We start from the raw sequence: 8,634 nt of genomic DNA, 5'->3' as shown, positions 1-8,634 counted from the left end.
CTCAAGGAAGCTAACATTTACACACAGTTTGCTATCGGGGGCAACTTGGGGTCAAGTATCTCGCCCAAGGACACATCAACATGTTGACTGGCATCAAACACACAACTTTCAGATTGGAAGACAACTACACTACCTGAATCCAAGACGATATTTAGTTTCAAAGTTACGATATCAACATAATATTGATATATTGCGTATAATCAATGTTGGAATTCCTGCCAATGTGTCTGTGTTGTTGTGTGTCTTTGTCACCTTGGTTAACAACAGGACTCTCTTCTGGAGTCTCCGGACGAGACTGTCCTGCGTCTCCCTCTTCTTCTGCTCCTCCAGAGTCTTGCTGCGCTGCTGGCCCAGCCCGACTCGATGCTCATTCTGCGAGCGCTCTGCACTCCTCACACTGATGGACCGGGAGAAAAGAAAGGGTGGAGAGCAAAAGAGTGTGTGTGTGGGTTAATAACATGTTTAGTGCTGATGTTCCCACAATCTGGGGAAATTATTTCTGAGGCCATTTAGAATAATACTCCTAACAGATAACTTACCTGACCGACACCAAATAATTCCCTGACTGTCCTGGAAATCATTAGCAGCAGCAACTTGTGCCAAGTCTGATCAATAGGGAAATAATTATACCAGGACAATAATTATAGCACAAGCTCCCCTCATCCCCTCCCACTCTGCCGTTTCTAATATTACATAATAATCCCAACACACTCGGCAGAAGAGGGACGCTTGTTAGCTAATGAAAGCTTTCTTAGCCGGACTGCTGCATCAATATAAACGGGAGCATGCGCGCGGCCCTCCCCATAGACATCACCTCTGCCTAAACAGGACGAGTTTAATTAGCAAACTCCCTCTCTCTCTCACACAATCTCTCTCACACACACACTCACACACACCAGTGGTTACGGTCAGGAGCGCTATCAGAATCAGGACCGGTTTAATTAACTTTGTGACAATTAAGGACTTCTCAGAGATACGCTCTAATAGATACATGGGGGAAGGGAAGAATTCAGGCAGACGAAATGAGAGGAAAAAGTCTGAAGGCAGGGAGAGGGATTTTGTGAGTGTGTGTGAAGGAGGGTGTGTTACCGGCTGCTGAGAGTGTAGTTCTGCTCTTTCAGAGCAATTTCTCTCTGCTGGATGTGAATCACCTCCCTGGACAGATCCTCTGGTTTCCTACAAACAGACACAGACGGGAAAGTTATCATACACATGTGTACACACACACTCACACACAATGACAAATCAATGTGACTGAGAGAGCAGAAAGGACAGAATGGATGACAACGACAGCGTTTCCATATTCTTTTGTTACTCAGCCAGTGGGGAGGTGGGAAATAAAATGACATGAGCAGCAGAGGGAGAGATGAGAGTGGGCTAAATACTGGTCACACTTCCACAAAACAAACTCACTCCGTGGGAGAGATTGACAGATTAGAAAACACAAACACACAATGGGAACTCAACAATACAGAAGGTCACATCCTGCAACAGAGATGACCTTCAAACTCTAAATCCTGGCTCTAACTATGGATCTGTGCAAAAAGTGAAGGCCATTATCTCTTTATCTCTTTTGAAATGGGAATGCATTATAGCAGCTTAGCTCAGAATCGTACTTTAGCCGCCACTCAATTGCACACCTGTAAAAAAGTGTTCCAGCTTATTATTCTGGGCCTCATGAGATGGGGTGTCCGTAAAGGGCTGAAGCCGGGATGGGAGGGTTACTTTCAAAATGTATTCCGTTACAATGAACAAGTACTTGCACTAAAGAGAAATGTTTTTCCCTTTTCTCTTTTCAAAACAGCTACATTTCCACATAGAGAAAGTAAACTCTGAACTAAGTCCAAACGATAAATTGGATGATTATGGTTTTACTTGAAAATGTTTTGAGACTTGTGAAGTGTTGTGATAAGTGAATGTGGTTCAAAATATATTGTTATTTGTTTTTAACTGGATTTTAATGTTTTAATCCTGCTAGTAAAAGGGACACTTGTATATGGTTTTTTGTATTTTCCCTTTGCTGTAGTGTGTTATATAAGTTTTTGTGCATGTCAATGGTCTGCAAAGACTAAAATCTTGTTAGGCGCATTCACACCGCAGTACTTTTCCCACAAAGGTTCATCAGAACTTAGTTCATGAGAACTCTTTAGTTCCTCTGAGAACTCTTTAGTTCTCATGAACTAAGTACAGATCGCGTTCACACCGGAATAAGTCCCTGGGGGTGGATTAGGCTAATGAAGCCACTGACGTCACTTCTTCTGCTTTGGGTTTACTGGCAGGCCGCAAACAACTTCACGGCGTATACTGCCACCCGAAGTCCCCGGGGTTGTTGTGGACTGGCTCCAGTAGAAGCTGCTGGGACTCCCAGCAGCTTCTACTGAAGCCTTCCGAGTAAATCACCAGAACGCCGACACCTCCTCATCTCCACCGCTCCCATGTTTTCTTTTGTGTTGCCATAAGTTAGTCTCTCTGCGTTTCTGCGCTGGGCTAATGCTAATAATGCTAATGCGAGGATAATAAAATGGCGGCTTGGGAGTTTTACGGGGCGTGGTTTGAAATCCGCCCAGCCAATCAGACATAGGAACCTTTTTCTCCCACGAAAGTACCTGCTCTCTAGCAGGGACTGAAAAGGGGGTAAAAAGGTTCTCATGGACTCATTTTAGTTCCGGCTCTGTTTGGTGTGAACGCGACATTTCGGAACTATATTGGAACTAAAGTGGGAAAAGTACTGCGGTGTGAACGCGCCTTTTGTTCCCTCCAGAGGGAGTTTATCTCGCACACACTCCCTCCCTGCCTGAATCCCCTCCATTGGACTCCTTTGTTTACTTCCATAACATAATGACATCACTATTTAACAAACGCCCTTATATTGGCAAGCGCTCTAACACATTATATGTGATAGGCGGGACATCTCTAGGCAGGACATCTCTAAGCGGTTGACCAATCACAACAGAGCCGGCCAGCTGACCAATCAGAGCAGACTGGGCTCTGGTTGTGAACATGTCACAGTAGAGACACACAATACAAACATGAACCTGAACATTAGCATAACAACCAAAATCAAGCCTGTCGTCAAACTTTAGGTTTTACTCGGTACTCTCAGTAACAGCCTGAGACCTGGAAACGCGGTAAATAGTGTATATATATTTATGGAAGGAAAAGGCGGGAGTTATTATTAAAGCTGAAAAACCAGAGTATGCAATGTGAAAGTTGGGTGGCGTGGACTTATGACCACATCCAATTCCACAAGGTGGAGCCTTAGGTATGAAAATAATCTCATGACTAAAATATGAGTTCATGAATCATTTGATGGAATAACTACGGTTCCCAAAGTAGGTAATTCCACACTGCCCTGAGCAGAGAGGGATTAGTTTCCCCTGATCTCATGAGAAAAGCTTTTTTAAAGTGTTCTGCTGGCTTTTTGGGAATTTTTGTGGCAGGTCACAAGCGGGCCATGTTGCAAATAACAGGTTGGTTGCATATTATTGAGTGAGATGTTGTGAACTACTATGAGGTAACTGTGAGTAAATGCACTGTCAGAGCAGTGCCAGTCAACTGGGAGTCTAGGTTTGAGCAAATATTTCCGTAGGAAGTGATTCGAGACCTACAAAAATATAACGTTTTCGAAATAATTGGGGGTAAGAGAAGCCGCTGCAATGATGAAATCCAAATCTCCGGAGAGGATGGAATGACACTTTGAGATTCAAATTTAAAGCCATCCACAAGTGATCCTCAACTTACATCTTATCCTTACACTGTAACATATTTATAGAATCACAACTCCAAAATCCATCAGACGACACTTGGATCAGCGTAGTTGGGGAAAAAGGCAACGAAGAATGTGAACAGTTATTTAAATAAGTACCATACAAAGAGATCTGAGCAGCAAAGTCTTCACAAAATGTTATTCAGACAATTAAACTCTGCTCAGCACATTCCTAACACACAGGAATGGATCTAAGTATAATTGTCCTTATTTATTACTGGTTTTGATTTTTAATTGAATTTGATTGACTCATTGATCTATTATTGCCAGTTCATCACAGCGCTGAAAAAAAAAAAAAAACGGTTTCAGACTCACATCACACCTACGACAAGTCATTTAGATTCAACAATGAACCTGTATGTGTTTACAACAATGCTAACCAATAAACCACCGTGTCCCCCCATTGTCTGTTCAAAATTGTTTATTTCTATCTCCCCAAACACTTGAAAAGCAAATCATTTGGTTTACAAGTCAAATATTCTGTTTATAATGAAGATTTATGTCGTAAATCCTCTCATTTTAGAAGTTGGCATCAGTTTTGTTCGGCCTTTCTGCTTAAAAAATAACGTTATTGAGTCTTTTATTATCAAAATTGCTTCAAAAATAATGCTCTATTGTGTTATGGGAAATAAATAACCTCAAACAGAAACTCAAACTGATTGATCTTTTAGTAGCATGCCAAATTCTGCTAAACTGAGTAAAATCCGGTGTTTTCGGCTAAATGAAAGACAACGTTTTTAATTGAGGAACTTGGGAGTAGGTTAGGAGATAAAAAAAAAAAAGATAAGACAGAATCCATTATGTGGGAAACACAATAATGAAGGTGGGTAGGCTCACAAACACACACATTAGTTAGGCTCACAAACACACACATTAGTTAGATTCACAAACACACACAAGAACAACTCAAACTGAATTTCTAATCTATTTCTTTGTTATTGACACAAATACACCAAACCGTCTGAAACTAAATGGATTTCCGGAAAACCAAACCATTTATTTCCATGGTCTATCCCTTCGATGCAGTTCCATGCAACATATTTTCCTGTCAATCTACACTCAATTGTCAACACCGAAGCAGGCACAAGTCATCAGATTGTGAAACAACAGCAGCAACCTGCCAACTGCTGGCGACTCTGTCTGTGAGGCTCGTCTCCTCCTCCAGAGACACAGGCATCGTGGTTGGCAAGGGTTATCTCCGGCTCGAAAGTGAACTGAAACTGCACAAATGGCTGGTAAGAAATTCAATCCTGTGTTGCAGTGGGATAACTCCTCATTTACAACACCAATGGGTTTACTTCCCATTAGCTGCTTCACAACACACTCTTTTCACTCCACTAATGACCACCCTGAAATATCTGGTGACAAAAAGAGTGCCACTATGGAAACAGAAACAACATATCTGAAATGTGTATGAGAAATGATTCGGAGCCTAGCAAAATGAACAATTAGCAAAACACAGCCGCCTTCATGAGATATTTCACGGAAAGCTCAATGGAAAAGTCAACACTTACGTCATCAATGTACTGCAGGAATCCTGAAGTCAAATGTAAAACCTTTTAAAACCTTTTTTGAGACCCTTTCCATACATTTTAAGACCTCATCGCCACTTTGAGTTCTAACCGGTTACCTTGGCGACACACTTTACCTCACATTGACTATATACAGTACTGATTGTCCTTCCTCCTTATCTTACAACCATTTGGACGCAAACTTGCATTTCCCCATAACGATGTTGTTTAACAACCGGCGTAAGCGGACCTTCGCGCGCTATCAAGCAGTGAGCGTGTGATGTCCTGTTCAGATGACGTCAAATCCAACGGGATGCCATAAATAAACTACACAGAATCACACTACACACCTACGCAATGATTACATTCAGGCAGACTGTAGAATACAACCTCTTTGGAAAATTTATGTACTTATTGAAAACAAGCTACAAAATGTAACACCTTGGAAAATGAAACCATCTTTGTTATTTTCCAGCAATTAGATGAAACAGCTCCTTATTCCAACATAAAAACGTGTAGAAACGAGTCAAATGTGACGTACCTAAGATATTTACATACATTAACATAATGATATAATCACTGCCTAACAGCCTATAGGGCACCATATGCCACTAATGCACAAATCAGAGTCAATACTCATTTTCAGTCGGCGCGGGTGAAGTAAACAGACTGCTGAATTAAACGCTCCTGTTTTCCATTCGCCTCGACATCACAGGACTGCGCTGGAAAAACAACATCCTGACAATTAAGTCGGCCATTTAGTAAACGGTAAAACAGCTTGAAGGAGTTACTAACTGTTGATTTGCAAGCTGCATTAACCTTTACTTTTGATCAGCATGAGGCTCAGACATATGGCTGCCCTTTAGAAGCTCGATGTGCAGCGCAGTTTATTTGGGGGGTCTACTTTCAGCAGAAGCACTTAGGCAGCCAATGACACGGCAGTCTGAACACCTGATTTTTTTTTTCGGAGGGTTTCACATTTTCAACTCAATTTACCCAGGGAGAGCCTCAGATTTTCAGAAAAATGACTGACAGCCCAACCAAATGACTGTGTGTATTACATTGAGAGTTTGGTATTACATTGCTGTGATCAAACAAGGTCATTTAATAAATATGAGTGGGATGTGCCTAATGCACCATGTCCTATATCCCATTACATAAGACAAACATGAACCCTTACATGAGGGAAGACTTCATTTCATTTTGATTTTTTTTCACATTTGTTTTCCTGCCCTGGATGTTATTGAAATCACAATATGGACTTTTCCAATATCTAAATCACTGGAAGCACAATAAAAGTTGAGCTTTGTGTTTAAATAACATTTTGAATGTATTGTGCAGCCGCAGAGATTTAGCCTGGCTAACAAATTGTATACTACAGACTTTAACAAAACATACGTTAGGTACATCATTATTATTTTTAATCTATTTTCTAATAATAAGAATGTATGATTCATAGATGACAAACCTTCCATTAAGGTGAATCATAACACAGATGCAAAATCAGTCGAATCAATCGCAATGAGTCGTTTGGTCTAAACCCTGCAGCCTGTTTAATGCGCATGTAGACGCACTCTAACACACAGTGGAAAACCAACCAAGTGTGCTAAGTGCATGTATCCTATTCAACATTCTGTGTACATCACAGCCTGAGTTAATCAAAGAGAAAATGGGGTGTGTGCGTGTGTGTGTGTGTGTGTGTGTGTGTGTGTCAATCTGTCAGATGTGCTCTACTGCTCACAAGGAAACATGCAATCATTCTCTCATTACTAGTTGTGACTGGATACATTGAGACACTCTGCACACATACACAAGCAGGTATAAAACAAACACACCTATACACACTGGTGGAATGAATCCACAGTGATGAGGCACATTTATTTGGAGGGAACACACCTCCATCTAGTGGTATCTATTTATATTGCACACACACACCTTATGTTGAGTCCAGTCGATTGTCCGAGGTTTTCCCAGGCTTTGAGCTTCTCCGCTAACCTCTGAGGATTAAAGACAGAATTGATCACATGTATGTCCAGTAAAAGAAAGTCAATTATATCTTTACAATGACAGCTGTCAAATGCAAGATTAAAAAAGATATACCACCTATAAACAACATAATACATTAAAATTATCAAATATTTAAATCCCGATTAATCGCATGATTGTCCATAGTTAATCGCACATTTTTGATCTGTTCTAAATGCACCTTAGAGGAATACTTTTCAAGTTTTTAATACTCTTATCAACATATGAGTGGACAAATATGCTTTATGCAAATATTTGTTTATTATCATTTGAACAATGACAAATATTCTCATGAATATTAAACACAACAACCTCTGAACAAAATGTGCCTCAATTCAACCTGGAACCTCTCTCATACAATACAGTGTGTGCGTGTGTGTGGGCGAAATGCCGCTCTTCTGTTTTCATAACTGTCAAGCATGAGACTGTGGGTCTCATGCTCCCACTGCGGGTCAACATAATGTGCTGTGACCCCGAGGTAACTCATTACTGAGTGAAGTCCAATAGTCTCCGGTGAGCGCAACTGTGGAAGTCTTTCTTAAATCCTCCTCTACTTTCGCTTTTTGGACTTCATACAAGTTGTGTATATTCGACACAGTGGGGGCTCTGGAAGGCAATTCCTAAGTGCAGCCGTTGGATGCGACCCGAATTATATCATGCAGCCGCTCGTCCTCCACAATGTTAATTGCACCCATTTAGCGATCTTTGTTGAAGGTTTGCTGCTCGTAGACGTGTCCAGGCGTCTCCCCCGCACACTTTCAAGTGTGGTCTGCTGCAAGCGGGCGGCAGGAGCGGGGCTGTCGGCATCAGCAGTGTGCTTGGATGTATAGACGGTATTTTAAACTCGATGCGCTGTGTAACTACGGGGCGGCCGAGGACAAAAAATGCACATGCGTTAATCGCGTTAAAATAATTTGTGGCGTTCATTTTTTTGTTAACGCAAAACTTGACAGCCCTAATTAAAATGTAAAAAGGAATTGATGTAAAATAAAAAAATATTAAAACAAAATTTCTTTCATTCAAACCAAAAGAAGTACAAAAAATATGCAAAAGAGTTATCCATCACATAATAATATTGTGTATTTAAAACATTTTCAAAAAATAAATCTGTATTGCCCATGTATTGCTTAAAACGATTTGTTCCCCAGGTTGAATCAATCCCCAGTACATGGGGTTCTAGCAGGTGAGATATCCAGTCCAATTACTCAGCCAGTAATGTTTTGATTCCATGTTTAGAATAGTGTAATATGAAAATGAAATGCTAGAAAGAGAAATGCCAAATACAAAGTGAGTTTACCTCCTTCTCTAGTTCGATATTGACCAGCTCCTCCT

At 40.8% G+C, this 8,634-nt stretch overlaps 1 long non-coding RNA gene across 1 annotated transcript; it reads right to left on the bottom strand.

Moving 5' to 3' along the window:
- Nucleotides 1-232: 232 nt before the first annotated feature.
- On the bottom strand, nt 233-8,634 carry LOC104946680 (uncharacterized). The gene is made up of 4 exons (XR_798480.1): nt 8,600-8,634; nt 7,213-7,274; nt 1,090-1,176; nt 233-397 (listed from the first exon to the last, which is right to left on the bottom strand). It is a non-coding gene; the product is annotated as an uncharacterized lncRNA (long non-coding RNA).

This window comes from Notothenia coriiceps, unplaced genomic scaffold (genome assembly GCF_000735185.1).
Source record: "Notothenia coriiceps isolate Sejong01 unplaced genomic scaffold, NC01 NC01_scaffold00011334, whole genome shotgun sequence".
In the NCBI taxonomy this organism is placed as follows: domain Eukaryota; kingdom Metazoa; phylum Chordata; class Actinopteri; order Perciformes; family Nototheniidae; genus Notothenia; species Notothenia coriiceps.
The sequence above is the reverse complement of the archived record's forward strand: the minus strand, read 5'-3'. Positions and strand labels throughout refer to the sequence as shown.